Below are 21,623 nucleotides of genomic sequence, written 5' to 3'. Positions count from 1 at the left end.
CTGAACTCCCCATTGCTTTGTAAAAGCCTTTTACCTTTGAAGATGTTAATTATGTTCTCTCGCCGGTCTGACAAAGGTGTGCAAGTGGGTGTGCAGGAAGTATACGTCTTTGTTGGAAAATAAAATCAAAGCACTTACACTAGTTAATGTTATTTGACTCGTATAATCTCTCTGCAACCGTTGCTTCTGAAATGTGCTTGATGTTAATGTCCATTTTTATGTTGTTGTTTACCGCAGTGTCTCGGGAAGAGCAGAGAAGAGGATAGTCTGTTGTGGAAGGTAAGAAATAATCAGTGCCGGAGCACTTGTCAGGTGACAGCATGTTCTCCTCATAGCTCGTAAAAGTTAATTAAAGAAAAAAAAGGATTTTTTATTGTGCTCCGTAGCTCACTCTCAGACTCTTGGCTTCAGCTTAATAACGGCCACTCTTGAAACTACTGTCAAGAGAAGACCACAGCTGAGTAATGGCTGATTAGAAATGTGTGTCTGCTGTGTGAGCGTGTGCCTTGGTCATCTCCTTTTTTCCCCCTGTGATTCAGGTTTGGAAAATCCATGTCACTGATTCACTCACTCAGCAGGTTTCACACATGCTAGGTAGCAGCCCCACAAGCAGGGTAATACTGTCTTGACAAAATGGTATGCTCACATGCATGAAAATTACATTATTATGTGCTTATTAATGTAAAAGCTCATACATCCACACCATTTCGATGGTTTGCTGCATGCTTGGCTTTGTTTGGTCATTTTTTAAGTAATTTTATTTATAGCTGAGGCAGTTTGACTCTCATCCCCAGGATGGTGCCAGTCAAAGTCTTCTCTGTCATGAAATACTGTACATATGTTGAGATTATGAAAATTCTACAGCTCTTTTATTTTTAAGATGTTAGCTGTAAATGCATTTCTGTCTGCAATGTTCTCTCTTCTTCGTTTCAGCCTCCTCTACAGCAGGTCTCTCTAGCCCTTATTAATGCTAATTTATGCAGCCTGGCTGGCACAACACTCGGAGGGAGGGGTCCTCTTCCTTGATTACCGTCAGTGAGGGTTGGGCTCTGCGATGCTGGGGTGAGGGTGACCTGGACAGACACCTCATTTAATTTAATACATTGGAGCATGCAGAAGCGGGGGGGGGGGGGCTTGAGGCGAGGGAGGGAGATAATCAAGAGGCTGGGCCCTTATAAATGTGCTCTGAGATGACAGAAGAGATTGGATTTGGAAACGAAGAGCAAAGCCAAGCAGAACACACTTGATTGATTCCATTCAAGTGATTGTATTCACTGATGGGGAATGAGTTATTTTATTTTTATTTTTTTTCTTCAGACAGGAGCGCCTGATGAAGTCCCCACCCCCACTTTTCTTTTTGTAAATTCATCAAAAGCATTTTCAATCCCTGTTTTCCCATATTCAGCAAACATTCCCCTCTGAGCTGCAAGAAATAGCCCATTTGCTGTTTCAATTTTTGCAGTGAAAAGAAAGAATATTTGTAATTATTATGCCGGAAAATGCTGTTGTGGTCATTCTAAATAACACCATAAAAACAGTGCAAGTACAGTATAAATAGTAAATCAACACAATTGCTGATTCACCCCCCCAACTCCCTATCACACAACCAGTCTTGTCAAATTCCCTTCAAATTACAAATTTGGATAAATGGGCAGCTCCATGACTTGTTTTTGCTGTTGTCCATTCCTACTGTAAGTGACTCAATTTGGTTTACGGGTGCCTAGCAACCATCTTGTAAAATGCTTCATTACCACCTACAGGACTGGAGTGGAAGTTTTAAAAATGTATTTTAGGATTATAATAATAGTAAAACATGTTATTTATAAGGACCTTTCAAAACACTCAAGTAAACTTTACAGTCATTGTTTTAGGTAGCAGCACGTGTGCAAATGGATACATCCTGCAATGTTGGCTTTGTCCTCTTTTTTATTAACGCCAACATCATTGTTTCTCGTAGAGGGAATACTATACTCTACTGAACGTCATCATTTTTCTTTTCTCATCTCATCTCATTTTCCGTACCACTTATTCCTCATTAGGGTCGCGGGGGTTGCTGGAGCCTATCTCAGCTGTCTTCGGGCACGAGGGGGGGGACACCCTGAATTGGTTGCCAGCCAATCGCAGGGCACACAAAGACATACAACAGTCACTCTCACACTCACACCTCGGGACAATTTGGAGTGGTCAATCTGCCTGCCATGCATGTTTTTGGAGTGTGGGAGGAAACCGGAGGACCCGGAGAAAACCTACGCGGGCCCGAGGAGAACATGCAAACTCCACACAGGGAGGCCAGACCGGGACGCGAACCGGCGACCTCTGCACTGTGAAGCCGGTGTGCCACCCATTTTTCTTTTCAATCCTGTAAAATGTTTAAGTTAGGGGTCATCAAATGCGCAGTAACAGGCAAAATAAAACTGCACTATAAAATGTGAATTGAAAACAACTCTTCTAAATCCACAGTTCCACCAAAGGACAAGGTTTTCATTTCGACACAAGCAGGCGTTTCGGAAGCATGTTCAAAGCTGCGTCAGCTACAATAGATACAAAAAGTCAACACAGCTCCATTGATTGAAATGCAAAGATTTTGTGACGCTAAAAAAATTAGATGGGAGAAAAAAAAATCTACAACTTTTTTTCAAGTTGTTCAGCAACTTATCTGTACAACTCAAGTAAACTTTTAAAACTCGTTTTGGATTTCTATTTCTCCAAATTATGTATGTATACTTCTACAAATTATATATCTGTATTACAAAATATCCCAAATGCATTATGTGGTCAGGTAGAACCGCGGTCGAATTTTATTTTGCCATAATAAAATGTACATTTGGTGAATTCCACCCACATTCCAAAAACATATATGGGAGTTTTAGTGAACATTCTCGATTGTCCCAAGGCGTGATAGTAAGTGTGAATGGTGTTGTGTATGCGTCCCTGCAATTGACTGGCAAACAGTTCAGGGTGTATCCTGCTTACTCCCCGAAGACAGCTATGATAGGCACCAGGACGTTCCACGACCCTTGTGAATATAAGCGGTTCGTGTAATGGATGGATGGATGATGGATGGTTTTGTGCATCCTCTTCTCTCACACCAGCTACCTTCATGTCTTCTTTGAGAACATCCATAATCCTCCTCTTAGGCCTTTCTCTCGGTCTCCTGCCTGTCCGTTCAAGGCTCAGCATCCTTCTCCCGATATAGTCACTCTCTCTTCTCTGGACATGTCCAAACCATATTAGTCTGGCCTCTCTGACTTTCTCTCCAAAACCTCTAATATGAGTTGTCTCTTTGATATACTCTTTCCTGATCCTATTCTTGTCTAACATCATCTGTCAGCCTGTCCATCACCATAGTGAATAAGAAGGTTTTTTTTTCTTTATAATCACCCAAAAATAATTTGACCAGGGATTTATGTATTTGTTTCTTTAAATTACGGTAACACCACTCAAATTCAAACCCAGAGAAACATAAGAACGTTTAGAAAGAACAGAGGGGTTTAAATAGGAGTAGTCTTAACTCACAGCATATCAGAGATAACCATTGTCTCAGATGTCATTGCCTCATTGTCTCAGCATGCACTCCCCTGTGCTTACGGCCTCAAGTGGTGGAGGTGCACAACTGCATCACACATATAATTGTTCTCATGTACAAATTCATGAAAGCTCGGCATTGTTTAGTATGGAGTGCGGTCAGGAGGGACAGGTGATGGAGGAGAATGACTCAAGAATGAAAATAAGTGTATTTTGCCTGATTACTTTCTTTTTTATATTCTCTAGAAATATGAATGTAAAGGCCAACTGTACCTCCTGAGGGGCAGCTCAGCTGTTCAATACCATATGGCCATTCTTGCACTCAACACTGTGACGAATATGTCAGGAAATCAGATGGTGGCCATGACAGACAGATTATCAAATCCCTGTCTGCTTGATTTAGCCTCGTCTCTGCATCTTAATAGTTTAAAACCATTAAAGCAAACAAACTAAACATTATTAGATTAGTCAAGAGGGCCCAAAGACGTTGTTTCCGATCATGTGCCGATCATGTTTCAATGAAATGCTGCTTGAAATTAACATTGCTTTCTCTTATTTCATTTCATTTCAGATCGCTCCGAGAAATGCCAGATGGCTCTCATTTGCCTTCCGAGTCAAATGTTAAAGCAAGGTAAACATTATCATTCCGCCGCAATGTTCACTGCATCCTATTGAGATGCCGCTTCTGCATTATATTGTGGTTGTAGTTTGGGAACATGTAAATAAGAATCACGCAAAGCTTACATAACAAACTTAAAGGGCTGTTGAATTGAATTAAAAAATGCAGATTACATGTATTTTGTGACTGATTACAGAAGTTGTGCTTTGAGTTAAGTAGGCTCACTGTGGGTCTCTGAAGCTGGCATTGATTGCCACATTATTGTTGAAAAAAAATTCCTGTCCGCATAATCCACCTGCGTGAGGTTCATTAATTACATTCAAGAATCTAGCTGAATCAGAACTTGCCTTCCTAAACTTTTACGATACAAAAGGCTTTGCCACCCCAGAGGTTACTGGACAGTATTAACATTTCTGTTTTACATTTGGCTTCATTGTGAATTTATCTGAAATAAATTCCACACGTTGAATTTTTCAATGCGACTGTTTTCACACAGCAACTATTTGCGTTCTTGAATAAAATGCTCCGTCAAAAAAGTAACATGAAATGGTAATCATATTGTGGACACAAAGATCATATTTTATGCAAGAGAAAATAGAAAATGTGCCATATCTGAACTTCCTGGGAGAACAACTCTGATCTTTTATGACCGTTTTGATATACCTTTTTGTGTTTCATTGATTTTTATTATTGCATATTGCAATATGCTAACAAAATTCAATTGTGATGCTGGAACAAGGCCTTTTGTCAGGCTGTCTTGTCTCTAATTTCCAGAATGAAACTTTTGGAAATTTATCTAAGTTAACCTCTGTGGCTTTAGCACTCAGAAAAATAAACGATTAAAACTGGAGGTCACTCGCACCTCTGTTTAATAACTACTCAAAGTACTTTAGTGAGTGTCCTTTTGCCCTGACTGCCAATAAATACTCAAGGACCAGGAAAGGTTTACCCTTTCTCATTTCCAAGGGATGGCTTCCTTTTCAAAGAATATAATTCAGGGAAATCTCATTTGCATACGCTTTAATATCAGAGTTGAATTGGCGGATCTGGTACAAACAATGCTGTTAACAGTGCACAATCCATGCATACACTGTATAATAATGCAAGTCATCCATACTTCTCCCATGCTCTTTGAAGACCATTGTGGTTAATAAACACTTGAGGGCTTTAGTTTTCAAAGCCTATGTCACTAAAACAAGACTGCTTTATTTGAAACATCCTGCATAATCTGGTCACAGTGTTGCACTCGCCTATCTCTGTTCATCACTGGTTAGATGTCTCACAATCATTTGAGATTATCAATCTGGGGGGATGGTGTTTGGGTCGTGGATGTAATTGTCTTCCAAAGCCACGATTTATTCAGGTATTTCAGGAATATCTCCCAAGCCCTTTTTCTCTGCCTTGTTGCAGGAGGGAATTTGCCATGCATTTCACGTTCATTCTCAAGTTCAGCCGTTGCTATGATGGTTGCTAGGGATTTATCCGAGAGTGACGTGACAGGTCCAAATGTTGAAGGTGTCCTTTTTCAGAGTGCGATGGAGGACGAATGAGCAATCACCTCAGAGTGATTCTCATTTATCTTTTGAAATATTGGAAGTGATTTCAAAAAGCGAACACAGACGCAGCACACTGGAGCTGTAATTATAAGGGGCAGTCCACGGTCCATTGCGGAAAATGCACCTTTTCTCTTTTATGCTTGTTCATTCAGTTCCCCATCGACAGTATTTGCATTCTACTAATGTTCTTACTTTAGTCCATTAATTAAATATAAATACACACAGTAATGCCACCCTGCCCCCACTTCATATTACCATTTGAGTGGAACCTTGATTTAACAGGGTGACCCAAAAAGATGCATACCCATGAACATTTCAATTATTTCCAATTACAACCACACATTATTCAATTTATTGAAGACCATTCACTCCCTCTTTCAGGAGAAAAGATTGCTGCAGTGAGGGACTCAGTATGATGCATCTTTTTGGGTCACCCTCCCAAAAAAGGAGTGTGTAAAGTGTGTAAAAGTGATTGACAACTTTGTCAGACTAGTACAGGTTTGCTTGCAACGAAATGGTGAACATTTGGAACACATCTTGGGAAAGCCATAAATTGACTAAAAATTGACAGAAATAGCTGAAACTGGTGAATTGCAGTTGTCTTCCATAAACTGAATAATGTGTGGTTGTAATTTGAATTAAAATGCTTTTTAATCAAAGCCGCAATTGAAATTTTCTTGGGTACGCACCCTGTAGCTAGTGGAGGTGTTACGTTCCGCAATAATCCGGATGGAAGTGGATCCCCAAGAGGTACGTATATCTAAAAAAAATCTTTAGGCAAAAAAAGTGTTTATTTACAAAAAAGCAAATTGGTACAAAGAGCAATGGTACCATAACAAAAATAATGAATGGCTTGTGAAAAGGTGATGAAAATACAATTACAAAAAATACAACAGTCTGACTATGAAAAGTAAACTACTAATACATTGGGAACAAACAGAGAACAAGATTATGAGCATCACACTGTACATGTACATTGTTCTGCATTGCTTGTCTTTGTCTGACCGAATGTGGGAATTGCAGCCAACTTTAAACTTGGTGGGGTGGAACAAAACTTTTTCGTTGTTGTTTTGGCGATGCTGAACCATATTTTATGGTCATAATTAACTGTCAAACGGGCACCTGACAGGGTAAAGACTCTCTCTCTCTCTCTCTCTCTCTCTCTCTCTCTCTCTCTCTCTCTCTCTCTCTCTCTCTCTCTCTCTCTCTCTCTCGTTCTCTCTCTCCCCCTGTCCCCCCACCCTCATTTTCATTCTGTCACTCTCATTCCCTCTCGCACACATGCATACAAACATTAAAGTTGTTTTGCAAGTACCATAACATTTAGCTACCAAATATCAGAGATGGTAGCTAATGAGCATTATATGATACTGTGTATAAACCCTCTAGCTATGGAGTGCAGGACAGACAGGTCGTGAATGTTGTTTGTGCCTGCACACTGAACAGCAGCTTGACCCTTCTAGAAGTCAGTGATGGTGTTGGTGGAGTCTGCTCGTGCTCGGGCACTTCGAAGGTGAAGTGGAAACCAGCAGTAAGACCTGCAAGGAATATTGAAAGGGAATAAAAAACTTCCTACCCAACCAGAAGTTGAGTGGTGGTCTGTTATTTAACATCACGGACTGTCATTGATGAACACGTTTGAGCAACATGTCTCTCCCCCGTGGCCTAAACAACTTCCAATCTCCTTTTATATTTTCATTAATTTCTTACTCTTTCTCGTTGACATTAGGATGGATCTTCGGAGTTGTGAACAGCACTGGTCCAATAATGACGACAGGATGTCTTTTGCTCACACTACACTGGAGTTAGACCATCGCTAAATCAGTTGACGCTGTCAATGGTACCACAATATCGGTTGTGGCTATTTTGTATTTTCTCACCATGATCTCACCTTATCTTGTTCCTTCACCTTAGATTTGTCACAGGGTTATCAGCGTCCAGAAGAAGAAGAGGTAGTCCAATGACTCACATAGGCTGGTTTTATGCAACTGGCATGGGTTCAGTACACATGCAAGAGCATTTTAGGAAGATCACTGTCCTCATAAAACCCCAACCTTGAAGCGCAATCATAATCCAGAATCAGCAACAAGCGAGTCACCAGCCAATTCTCATGCCATGCGAGACTTGATTTGTAGCTAAAATTCTGGGCATGTGATTATACGGAGCCCAGGAGATAGAGTGAATATATTTTTAGTTGTTGTGTGCCAAACGTCACACAATTATGTCATTGCTAAAAATGAAATCAGCACACATTAGGCAGGGTTGTCATTAGACTTGTTGTTGTCAAATGAAGTTTCAAAACGTAAGATCCTCTTACTTGTTTTCAAAGTGACACAAGGGGTGGAAAAAAACTTGTACTCAAGACAAGAATCTGTGTGTGGATAAAAGACCAAAACACTGAGAAATATATTTTTGACAATACAATATATCTGTTGATATGGCCCAAATCTGTTGTCATCAATGACAGCCAAACAATCATGCCCACAATCCTTTTCAAGAGCTCAAGGCCTGGGAGAGAAAGACCTGCCCTTCCTCCTGCTTGCTCTTCTTACTCCCTTTGTCTGTCTTTCATCCCGTAGCTGCAGTGGCCATCATTCAACCTCCAGTAGCCCTTTTAGTCCAGGGAAAAGAAACCCTGAAACCCGGATCAATAACTTAAGTTTTGTCTTCCTAATTGCTCATTGGTCGACGTTTCTGCCCGACCATCTGTAAGCGAATGTTTTCACAGCGTAATCTTTGTCTTTGCCACCGTCTCAAAACACTTTCCACTTCAACTCTCTCGCTGCTTCGTTCTCGCCTCCATCTGTCTCTATTTTTTATTTTTGTCAAGGATCTGGTCTGTTATCTCAATGGGATGAGATACGCAATGAGATGCGACTGTCTTGTGCAGGCCCGTGACATCCAGGCTCCTCAGGTAAATATGCAGGTTTAATGACGAGCGGGAAGATTAGCTAGTTACACTCGGGTGGCAATTTCGCTGAGCGCCAAGAAATTAGCTGGTGTCGTCTGGCTTTCTCTGCACGGCTTATTGGATGATCTAATGCAGACACACTTTATGAGTGTGGAACACGGCGTATGAGGAGGACAGTATTGATTGTGCTCATTGTGAATTATGTGAATAGATAAAAGTGTGAGCGTGCATATATATGAGCCAATTATGAGCCCAGGTGCTAATGTAAAAATTCTGCTGAATAAATATGAAATATGCTTCTATCAGCATCCAACTTGTGTCTCCTCGACACCAGTCATTTGGGATGATAATTGGGATGGCGTGTTTGCCTTTTTTCTTGATGAGACGAGATATTGCGGTCACTCCCCACCGCCCCGATTTAAATGCGTATTGATCAGACACAGTCTCAGGAGCTCAAATCAAAACAGCAGTGCAGCCTCTCCACAATTGCATATTGTCGCGTCTTGGTTTTTCCACGTCATATTTTCATGAAATCTCACAACCCTCTGACCTAAAAATGCCCATTCTTGTCTCATTTAAAATGCCATATTTGCCGGTATTTGCTCCCGTTCCCTTTGTCCATTATTAATGCGCTAATGTCAGGATTTAAATGAAGTATTGATCAGTTGGGGAGAATAGAGAGAGAGGGAGTGATTGTGAGGCAAAGACAGCAAGACCAGGGTTATCGTGTGGATCGCACACAGAAAGAGCGCGCTAACGGGCGAGACGCGTTTTAAGTGAATCCGCAAAATACCTTTTTGCATAATCTTTAATCGTCATTCAGGAATAAGAACCTGGCTCTTTTGTTTGACTTGGAGACAACAATGATGCTTTTAACAAGACCGAGATGGAAAAGGTATCCATTCTTTTTTTAATTCAACATTTTTATTAATTCCATGGGATACTTTCCAAGCTTGTATGTAGATTCTTGAAAATGGGTATCCTTGTTGAAGTCTCCATTTTGTTTGCCCATCATTTTGGTTGATGGATGCCGCAGCCCCGGACATAGTGGGCAAAGGGTATAAGTAAAGCCGAATCGGGGTCTGCTTGCTATTCTCTTGTTGCCATCCTTTACCCTTTTTCCGTTTTCCCTCCCTTCTCTTGCTCCCTCTCGCTCTCTCTCTCACATCACCTTTGGCTCGCTCTCTCCTCCTTCCATCCCATCCTCGCATGTGATCGAGTAGAGCATCATTGTGTTAATTAGTAGCCTGCTTATAGTGGCTGACTCGCGGATTGGCTCGACAGCTAAATGTCTTCAAGCTCACCATAGACAAAAATATTGCTCATAGCTATGTGATAGTTAGATTCCCTGAAACTGTTTGTGAAAGGATTTGGTTGACTCAAGTTTTTTAATACAATGTTTAAGTGTCCTATAACTGATTGAGACATTGCTTTCATCTTTCATCTCATGAAATTCATATCAAAGACACACATTCACTGTTCATCAGCATCTTCCCCAGTCCTTCTGGTGCAAAATGAGCAGTACAGCCCTGTGCCCTTTCTTTTCTTTATCTCCAAATGTGTGCATTATAAAATATAGAAGTCTATGCACATCTACAGTCATTGAGCATGTTGTCTGCTCAGAGAGGGTCGGTTTGGTGGATTGATTTCCCTCCGACTATCGCCTCCCTGCCTCTTTTTATGCTTCAATAGTTGGACATCCACAAGCAAGGATGTGTCCGCACTATTCTGAAGAATGGAACACTAGTTGATTGCAGCTTTACTCGCAAGTGCTTCAGAGCCAGGCCACCAGATCCAGGAATTCCAGAGGCAGGTACAGTCCTCCCTGCAAGGCCTGGCCGGCCTTAGAATACTCACATTTCATTTCCCCATCTTGATCAGAATCAGAATCATCTTTATTGCTAAGTATGTAGAACACATAAGGAATTTGTTTCCGGTAGAACACGCTGCACTAGTATCATCATAAAAAAAAATGCAAAGAGGCACTATACAGTTCTATTTGGGTTACTGTTTAGAGTTAATGGCTTGGGGGAAGAAGCTGATTAAATGTTTGCTGGATTTAGTGCGCATGGATCGGTAGCGCCTGCCTGATGGGAGTAGCTGGAAAAGGTGGTGGGCAGGGTGCGGGGTGTCCAGTGGGATTTTCCGAGCCCTAGTTTGGATTATTGCAGTATGCAAGTCCTCGAGAGTGGGCTGGGCGGTGCCACTGATTTTTTCCGCCGTCTTAACTGTCCGTTGAAGTCGGATTTTGTCCATTTTTGTGGCGACCCCGAACCAAACGGTGATGGAAGAACACAGGATGGATTCGATGACAGCCGTATAGAAATGTTGCAGCACCTCCTGTGGCAGGCCATGCTTCTTTAGCAGCCTCACGAAGTACATTCTCTGTTGGGCCTTTCTCAGGATTGAGTTGGTGTTGACCTCCTACTTCATGTCCTGGGAGACTGTGATTCCCGGGAACTTGAAGGTCTCAACAGTTGACACGAGGCAGTTGGATAGTGTGAGGGGTTGCTGTGGTGATGGATGTTTCCTGAAGTCCACGATCATCTCTACTGTCTTGTGCGTGTTCAGCTCTAGGTTGTGACGGCTGCACCAGAGCTCCAGCTGCTCCACTTGTTGTCAGTACGCAGACTCGTCGCCGTCTTTGATGAGACCGATGACCGTGGTGTCGTCTGCAAACTTTATGAATTCGACAGCTGGGTGCTTTGAGGTGCAGTTGTTCGTAGAAAGAGAGAAGAGCAATGGAGAGAGGACACATCCCTGCGGGGCTCCAGTGCTCGTGGTTTGTGTTGAGGATGATATTTTTCCCAGTCTGAACTGTTGTGTCCGTCCTGTCAGGAAGCTGAAGATCCACTGGCAGATCGTAGGGGACACACCAAGCTGGAGAAGTTTGGCGATGTGGAGTTCTGGAATGATGGTATTGAATGCAGAGCTGTAGTCCACAAACAGGATCCTTGCATTGGTTCCTGTGTTGTTGAGGTGCTTGAGGATGTGGTGCAGTCCGATGTTAACTGTATCCTCCACAGACCAGTTGTTCAATCCCGATGGTACTGGTTTCTTTGGAACTGGGACGATAGTAGATTGTTTGAAGCAGGATGGGACTTCACACTGCTCCAGGGATCTATTGAAGATTCGTGTGAAGACCGGAGCCAGCTGGTCATCACAGGCTTTTAGGCAGGAGGGGGACACTCTGTCAGGTCGCAGCTTTCTTGATCTTCTGCTGCTTGAAGAACCGTCTCACTTCTAGTTCGTGGATCTGTAGGGCAGAGGGCGGAGATACGGTAGTTTCTGGTAATGGTGGGCAGACGAAGGAAATGGGGGTGCCCTTTTCAAATCGGCAAAATAATGTATTTAGCTCATCAGCCAGACCATTGTTGTACACTGTACACGATAATTTGTTATTGCTTTCAGGCCATTCCACACCGATGCAGAGTCGTTAGCGGAGCACTGTTTGTTAAGCTTCTCCGCATAACTTTTCTTTGCGATGTTAATTTCCTTTGTCAGTCTGTTTCGGGCGGCCTCTTTCTCTTTCCTAAACTTCCTCAGTTTGGGAGTGAACCATGGCTTGTTGTTGTTAAATGAGCAGAAGGACTTTGTTGGTACACACATGTCCTCACAGAAACTAATGTATGATGTTACAGTGTCTGTGTATTCATCCAATGTACCCGTTGAAGTTTCAAAGACAAGCTCCAATCAGTGCCGTCTAAGCATTCTTGTAGAGCTAACTTTGCTTCATCTGTCCATTTCTTACCAGCCTTGACTACCGGTTTTACACATTTGAGTTTCTGTCTGTATGTGGCAATTAAGTGTATTAAATAGTGGTAAGTAAGACCCAATGCTGCATGCGCAACAGATCGGTATGCCCCTTTCAGTGCTGTGTAACAGTTATCTAGAATGTTTTCTTCTCTGGTGAAACAGTCAATATGCTGCGTATATTTGGGAAGTTTACAGTTTCTATGCGTTTCATTAAAATCGCCCAAAATGATCAGGGGTGACTCTGGATCAGTGAGTTAGATATTTTTGGGGGGATTTCTGTCCTGAAATTAAAGTTCTCTTAATGTGGTTTTGATAGACAAGATGCTTCCATGGCAGTGAAACGTGCATTTGAGGCACACTTGCACATTCTAAAACGATACAGTACAACATTCTGCCTTTATACTGACAACGATGCAATAAATTATTCGATTGAAACTGTCAGTGTTTTCTGATGCTCAATTGGTTCACTCTGGTACTGTTGGCCTGGTTTATAATTCCACTGAACTCACAATATATCAACACTTGTATTTAAACATTTTTCCTTAAATATTCCCTTAACGGAATATATATATAATATTTATATATAATATATAATAATATTTCCTTAAATATTATTTTTAGAATGTGCGTAAAAAAATCACGTAGTTACACTCAAACCTTTTCCTCATTCAGTCATTTCTGCACAACTCTCCCAACACCGCAATATACGTATGCCTATTTGTATTTCTTCAGAAACTACCACGATATAGGGGTGTAGGAGAGCGGGGTGTCCTCACAGAGGCCTCAGAGCACAAAGACTCAACAGTGCCTCTGGGCGCAGTAAACATAAAAGCTTCCTTTTTGGCACGATAAAGTTTGAACTGACGTTCGTGGGTGTCACAAGTTATTGTTGCGCTTGAGAAAGGATTCAACCAAGTGAACTTGAGTCCATCTGGTCAGTATTAACATTATGCGGGTCAGGAAGTGTATTTTGAGGGACACTTGTTTTATCGCTACAATGTGCCCCATCTTAAATATTTTGGGATGGATTTTGCCTGATAATCATAAAGCTTTAAAATATATTTTGGCTGTATTTTTCTTTTTGTAACAGTGTTTGCATTGCACACCATAATGTGCCTTTTAACATCATCGTTTGCACTGCGCTCCATGGAAAATACATTACTTGCAGACCTAACCGTTTATGATTTGCCTTGTCAGACAAAAAAATAAATAGAAGATCATCTGGGAGCTGGCGGTGCAGCTCCATCTGTCTGCCATGTGTTATACATATTTCCTTCGAAGCTTGTCTCGTTCTTTACTCCAAGTGTAGCAGTGGTGCTTCAAACAACATGTAGCGCAAGACAGTCCTCGATTTGGATAGCACCAAGGTGGTGACTCGGAATATTAGTCAATGCACACGTTAACACATTGGGTCTATTTTATTTTCAATGTTTTCTTTAGCAGACGCGAGATACATTTTTGAAGTCTATAGAGCGCACGTATTGTCGCTGTATCCCAGGACACTTCATTAAGTTTTTATGCAGAATCCAACTAATCCCAATAGAAGAGCTGACCTTTGATGAAATGTCTAACAAGTACTAATAGTTGTTAAGTTGTTGGTTTTCACAAAGGTATTTGTGATATGAGTAAACCACAGCATTGGCCCTTTCACTATTGGGATAGGCGAGTGTATTTTTATGCACCCATCCATTTTCTATGGAGTACTTGTCCTCACGGAACTGTAAGACTGACAAAAGTGGGAGCACAGTACACACAATCATAATACAGTACTAATATCTATACAACTACTACTACTAATACTACTACTATTACTACTACTACCACACACTACAGAAATTTTCATTGTTTTATTGTTTTATATAAATAAAACAATAAAACAATGAAAACACACTAAAAAGACATTCCAAAAAATAAATACTAAAAAACAAAGTATAAAATAAAATAAAGTAAATCCATTATTTTCCTGAGGATTGAATAGATTAATTCCATTTCCATTCATTTCAATTGGGAAAGATCATTTCCGAATGTTTCAATTTACGAGTATGGTTAAACTTTTAACTCAAGTTGCCATGATGTACATAATTCTAATAAACTACTGTTTGTTATTCTTCCAGACTTCCATAGGCAGGCCTTTTTAAGGCTCTTTAATTCTGGATCCTGAGGCAAACCTGGAAAAAAGCCAACCATCAGGAAAAATCGCAACTGCAAACGAAAGGCCAAAATGATGTGCTCTGGATGTGAGGTCAGTATTCCATTGCCACGCATCTGCGCCAGGTTTAGCAGCAATGTGCAAAGGGGATGAAAAAAAACTGTCATTTGTGTATCAAACACCTATAACAACCACTGAACATGTTCAGAATTTCCTTGCGACAAAGAAAAAGAGTAGAGACGAACATCTGGAGAATGTTGGCACCTTTGCATGTTAAACAAGCCTGACAAGCGTCCCAAGTGGCCAGTCCAACTGCTGGTCACTTGAAGTCTACAGAGAAGAAAGAAAATAATCTCTGACCTGGTCCACAGTATTGACATGGATTGATTTGAGAATAGAGAAGTCAATGTATATTTCATTGACGCTAGATCACAGTTTGGGCAGACGTTTAGATTCCAACATGATGGGTAAGAGAAAGAAAGTTTCTCACTGAAGTGTTTGTTAAATCAAATCAAAAAGGCTCCATATCCGAGGAGAAAATGAGAGCGTCGCTGAGTGAGGTGTACGTGAAGTGAGCAGATATTTTTTCCCCCCACATCTGAATTTGGATTTATCCTAAAATAATGTGAATACATTGTTAAACACTTAGTTAAAGTACTATAGAACTCAGTTTTGACCCTGTTGGCCTTTTAAAAAGATACGCTAGTGTGCATGCAAAGCTAGCATACATTTTACAATGCCTGAATCCAATCATGCAAAAAAGTAGCCATAAGTTACACTGTGCCTTTTAATATGGTGTGCCTTAAGTGAAAATATGGTAATAGCACCCCCCACATACATCTCTGTGATGATGTCATGTAGTCAACTTTAGACTCAACCAGCAGCAATTTGCCATCATCCGCCGAAACTGATTATAATTGATATTATTTTTTATTAATTAGATCATGCAATATTTTTCTGTGGTCATGGATTGCAGAAAGTGATAATTACTTACATAGGACACAAAAAAGCTGGACGCATCACAAGTTGAAGTATTTTTTTGTCCAAAAAGGCTTTCATGGGCTTGATTGGAGCTTTTTGTCAAATGTTCGGCTGCAGGTGTGAAAAATTGAAAGTGCAAAGTCCAGCAAACCCTGACCTGATGCTGGTGGCCTGCCGAAAAGCCTGACTTTCAGGACCGAATGATTGCAAATAAAACGTGATTGAGAGGAGAGGAGAGTGAGAACCATAAACAAGCAGGATTGTGCCCTTTAATTTCACCGTCTCCGGAGAATTGCTTTTGCTGTGCCTCACAGTGAGTCCTACACACAAGCCGTTTAGTTGTCTGCTCAAGGACTGAAATTTAATTTAGCCGCTGTGTTGGCAGTGTGCGTGGGTGTGTGAGCACAATCTGTGTTCTGTGTGTGTATGTTGGGGTGGGGTCTCTGTCTTTGTGTGCATGAGTCAGTTTGAAGCCTATAACATGGTTTGCATGAACTGGAAATGTTTTTTTTTTGTTTGTTTGTTTCGTGGATTTTTTTTTGTGCGCAAGCGGCACTGTGTGTTTTCTTATTCTCTTGTGACTTAATCATTTTACATGGGTTGTTACAATACTCTCTCACGCTGCTGATGCACAGCAATGTTTGTTTGCACTTTACTCTGCTCTTTTGCTTTTGGACTTTAATGTTCCTTCTACGTTTGAGAGCCCTTGACAGGTTATCATTTTGATAAACTGTAAGTTTACCAAGAAAAATCCTTTTGTTCTGTTAGCCTTGACAGTTTGTTGTAGAACCTTTGGCTGCAATCTGAGTATGCTAATTGCATGTTGAAAAAAACAGATAAAGTGTTCTAGAGTTGTCGCATTGGTTTGTGTGTGCGTGTGTGTGTGTTTGTGTGTGTGTTTATAGTACAGGTGCCTGATGAAAGCCTGGAGCATAGGCATATATCAGAGCTCCCGCACTAATAAAAGGCCAGCAAGCTGTGCTCTTCACCTTCTGGGAACTGCACTGCTTTTTTTTTAACACAGCGTGTCTGACAGAAAGATAAAGTACCCGCCCAATTAGAAGAATATTTGGCCACATACCTCCCGACAGCATTTTGAGGTATTTATTTTCCATGCCATTTGATCAGGAATTCTCACTATTTTTACAGTGAGTTTTCTGATCGCCGCACATTGGCTCTGCACATGTTAATGTGGTCCCCATCACTTTAACCCCGATGCCGTATAAAGAAACACGCCTGGTATTATTTTGGTGTCTTTCTTCTTTTTCCGTCATCGGGTTGGGCTGCGCCATGTTGTGTTTTGGCATGACTTTGGGAGCAAGGCAGTGTTTGTTTTACATTTCACTCTGCATGAAGGGATTCCTACTATTCTGTGTGCGTGCGTGTGTGTACGTGTGTGTGCGCGTGTGCATGTGTGTGCGCGTGTGCAAGTGTGTGCGTTGTTGTCATGCTTGTTGCCCCTGTCATCTATCTATGCCTCAGAGTTATGTGCATGAGAATATACTTATATGCTACATAGCCCCAGTATCTCTTTAGGAATACTGCAGATGTTTTTTCTACCCTTTTTTCCAGGGAGTGCATTCAAATTAAATCTTCTCTTGTTGTTGTGAAAAGAGACACACGTAAAAAAATAATTGGCTAGAGGAGAGAACAAAGGGCCGGCTCCTCTCTTCTTCCTGCACACCCCAGCCAGGCATGAATACCAAGCATGCTGTATTGTTCCGCTGTCTGCAGCCATCCCCCTAGCCAGACACTCAGCTCTGGAAAAGTCACTTTTAATGTCTGATAATCAAGGTGAATTTTCAAAAAGCTGCCATTTTCAAATGATGGTGTATACATTATGTGGAGATTGGAGTTGAGGGGCAGAAAGATCCACTCGCGGGCTTGGGTCAAGCTATGCAAAGTGAAAGAGAGACATCTAATGTTCACAGCAAGAACTGCAGAATGATTCTGCCTCCAAAGAATACCGGCTTGCATTTCCCCGCACTGTAATTACAATATGATTTGTCTGCGTTGGTTCTTTGTAACGACCTCGTTGATTAATTGTACAATGTGAACAATATTGCAGCCTATCTGCATGTATCTGTTTTGTCTCCGCAAAGAAAGGAGCATGACCGGGGAGCCAGCAGCAGAGCAGTAGAGCGCCATTTCCCCGCCATAGGCCACAGACACATCTTCTCCTCGCTCTTCCCACCGCTCCTCATCCCCTACTCAACCCCCACCTCACGGTATGATTATTTCTCCTCCGCTCCACCGCCCCATTATATTCCAGGTCCGCAGTTATTCCGCTCTGTTGTCATTTTTCATGGTATGTATTTCCCCATGTGCAGCAATGCACATTTGCGCCGAGCCTGTGCAATATGTTAAGGATGTGGAAATATCCAGTGTGCAGAATGTAATGAGTGTCTATTTATTTTCTTTGAGGAAAAGGGGGAGACTCTCCATGTACCTTAACAAACATGACTGCTGCGCCTGCACTCACCTCCAAGGTTTTCTACTCACCCGGGAAACCAAATTATAAATCTGAGGCAGAGGAACTTGTTTTTCGTGCAATGACTACTAAGATCTTGCCAGGTATATTGGAGAATATATGCAGTATAAAAATCCAGGTTTTTTGTTTCTTCAGTGCGCTGCATGTGGCATTTCGGGTGGATAGTTATAAAAGCAGTATTTTCACACAGTTGTGTGTGGTGTGCTGTTATTTATGTTGCTTTGTTGTACAAACGGCAGCACCCGTCCATCTATCCGTCCATCAATTCTCAATGTCTCTGTTAGAGTTGGGAGTCTGCAACGATTTATCAATTGGTCACGATAAAAAATGAGCTTTAGAGAAATCGTAATTGGTCATAGTTTCTGGTATGTTTATATGTGTGCAACCACACAGTGAAGTATTTCTAAAGTAGCATTTTTATATGGAGAATTTGTAGCCCTTGTGGATGCCATCAAGGAATAAATTTGTCATTGTCTTTACATGTTGTGGTGTGAAGGAACTACAGTAAAGTCTCGTTATATCGATATTCAAGGGAGTCCGAAAAACTATCGATATAACCGGGACTATCGATATATCCGACCCTGTTTGCATGTAATTTGTTCCGTGCGTGCATAGAAATAGTATCGATATAACCGGGACTATCGATATATCCGATATCGATATAACGAGACTTTACTGTATGACATACTTTGTCTTTGGGTGAAAATCTCTCTATTTTTGGGAGGAGCTTAGGTTATTTCGGGCGGCTCTATTAGTGCAGGGTGATGAATCATTTTGATCGGTGCCGATCACCGCTATGATCAAAGTGTTCAGTTTTTGCAGATGTAGCTTGACAAGAAAATTATTAGTCATCCATCAATTTTATATTGATTGTCCTGTTTTTGGTCACACCAAGCTGGACTGGTCACCAGTCAGTCACATCGCACAGTATACAAACAGACAGTGATGCAAATATACCGATCCACCAGAGAGGTACTGATGTAATGGTACATTGAAATATATTTCAATGCATTATTTGCCAAGTAAATGTGTGGAAATGTCACTGTAACTCATTTACTGCCATCCCCGTATTTATTCGGCAATTGAAAATATGACTTATAGTTCAAATGTGTTCAGGTTTTGTTTTTTCTTGCGGGGATGCCGATAAAGCATTGGTCAGACCTCTGGCAATGTTGTTCCCTTCCACAGGTGGCAGCATGTTTCCATGTTTGCGCTTTGTTGCATTTCAGCTGTTGTTAAAGCGCTGTATAAATCAATATGTATGTATTGTATTTTGTACAGCCACCCCCATTTCAAGCTCAGATAACTACAGACCCATATAATTTAGGAATTAACCATTTTTCTGATGAAAGAAGAGAGTAAGGTTTCTTTCACTGCATTAAATGTCGATGTAGTCCTAAAACTCAATATTCTGTGGGTTCTGGAATTAGAATGACAATGACAAAAACCCTGGCACTGGAATGGACACATTTTTGCACATCGACTGGCAGTGAATGAGTTAATAGGGCCATAGTAGACTGTGCAGGTATGACAAATGTGAATGGATTTAGAGAGCAACCTCGTAAACTAGACCGATAGAATGTCAAATACATGTGTTAGTCAGGCGGCATTTTCAACTAGATTTAAAAAAAAAGGAAAAGTCTAACCACAAATTTTCTTTGTGTGTTGCTGAGAAAAAAATGAACTGTGTGAGACTGCATGAACTATCTATTGTGAAACATTATACATTTAAAAAAATCATTTAGCATACTTTTTAAGGAGTTCTTTTTACTCTTTGGAAGTTTTAAGACTCCTTGTTCAATCGAGCACATACTGTAACAAAGCTCAAATAACACGTTACCTCCTCCAAGTTTGAAGGTGCCGCCGGCAGGGTTCTTGTCATGTCTGTGTAAATACTGTCAAAGAACAACATGGAACTCCATTTTCATCCTTTTGTGTTGATTCATAAAAATGTGCAAACGTGAATTCATCTCCACGCACAGCGCATGGGCTGTTACCCAACATTTGCACCCGCGACACCTGGTATTCTGCCTTGATGTAACATTGTTTATGACTATCTTGCCTTCAGTGTGATTGCATAATAACAGAGCAAATCAAATGTGTGAGCGCTGAATTTGTTCCCAATAGCAGAGATGGTGTTATTTTTTTTCTCTGAGTGGTTGGAGGGCATGCTTTCAAAGTGTTCATCTCAGCTGCGGTGCAGAACGAAGACAGGAAAAGAGCCACAGGCATTCTGATGTAAGGATGTAACGAGAGTGAAGACGGGAAGACTGATGTGGCTCGCTGCCAGGCTGGGCACTGCGCCCACGAGGAGGCAACACCGACTGTGGCAAAGAGACACACAGACAATAGCGGGCCCCAAATCCCAAGTGTGTGACAAGAGGCAGAAACGGGTAGCGGTTTATTAGCAGGAGTCTTTTTTCCTCGAAGTGTGCATGTGGTGTGGCCAGGTTAAGACGCAGGCAGTGAGGATTGGATTGGATTTTTTACATTTTACATTTCACAGCAGCAAGGTTATGGAAGGAAGAGGAAAGGAAAGAAAGAAGTAGAAAAACTAAATACAGGGGCTGCTGGAAAGGTAGCCACTCTCATGGCTCCATCTTGAAGTCAAAACAACAACAGAATAACAAAAAAATATATATGATAACACAAAAGACACAGACAGTCATTCAATTTCTCCACTGTGAGACTAATAAAGGCATATCCAATCCAATCCAATCCAATCTTCAGCACTTTCTACACCCTATTTGTTGTATGAAGCAGTTCTAGATGAAAGAGAGGATATAAGCATCCATTTCACCAGTGGATCAGAGACGTCATGGTGAAATGTGCACGTCTGCTACAAGCTAAATGTTGAAAGCAAACACGAAGCTGTAGCATCCACTGACAAAAAGAGATGGTCTCACATCTCATGTCCCACGTAAATCCGTTTCGATTCCAAGCCGCGGCAATTCTACAAAAGCATCGACGCTCCTTTCTTTTTTATCGTGGGCTCCTCAAGCCATGCATCCATCCAACCACAGACTGTCCAACAGTACTGACATTTCCACCGGGACTGTGAAAATGCTGCCCATTACAGCACAAAAAAAGCACAATCGCCCCAAATGTGTCCATTGATGACAGTCAAATGGCACAGACATTCCTCCCAAATCAAAAACAGTGCTGGCATATTCCTGCTGCCGAGAAGTCGCAACGGCTCAGCACAGTCTCCTCTTTGATGAATGTCGTGGCCAAAAATGCTGAACAACAATCCTTCGCACAGCAACACAAAGTGACAAACAAAAACATTAAAAAAAGCAAGGTTTGTGAGAGCACTTGCTGAGGGCTACCTACTCGGGCACCATCTTGGACTAGATTAGATCTCAGTGGAAAATGACAATCAATGTAATTCCACCATCTCAGTGTCATTTATGCGTGATTACACAAATGGAGGAAGATTTAGGCACCATTTATTAACAATGTACCCTTTATTTTATAATCTTTTCTTATGGTTGCACATGAAGCAGCCTCGACCTGAGGCACCTGATAATTTCATGATAAAAAAAAAAATCATCTTAAAATTATGTCAATAATCATTCCTGTCTCTATTTGGGGTCACACTGTTGCGAGCTGTAAAACGGTCTCCAATTGCATAT

At 41.3% G+C, this 21,623-nt stretch overlaps 1 long non-coding RNA gene across 3 annotated transcripts in view; it reads left to right on the top strand.

The window, feature by feature from the left end:
* Positions 1-225: 225 nt before the first annotated feature.
* LOC148900631 (uncharacterized) overlaps positions 226-21,623 on the top strand; it is a 67,761-nt gene continuing 46,363 nt past the window's right edge. The window contains exons 1-5 of one of the 3 annotated variants that reach the window (XR_016114359.1): positions 226-279; positions 4,097-4,156; positions 14,482-14,609; positions 15,615-15,810; positions 17,600-17,725. This is a non-coding gene — a long non-coding RNA (uncharacterized LOC148900631). Of the gene's footprint in view, positions 280-4,096; positions 4,157-8,457; positions 8,615-9,366; positions 9,507-14,481; positions 14,610-15,614; positions 15,811-17,599; positions 17,726-21,623 lie in introns of those variants that run through there. The other 2 variants (XR_016114361.1, XR_016114360.1) reach the window with 2 other exon arrangements.

This window comes from Hippocampus bargibanti, linkage group LG03 (assembly GCF_051943395.1).
Source record: "Hippocampus bargibanti isolate YZ-2025 linkage group LG03, ASM5194339v1, whole genome shotgun sequence".
Taxonomy (NCBI): Eukaryota; Metazoa; Chordata; class Actinopteri; order Syngnathiformes; family Syngnathidae; genus Hippocampus; species Hippocampus bargibanti.
This window is presented reverse-complemented; position numbering and strand designations above follow the sequence as displayed.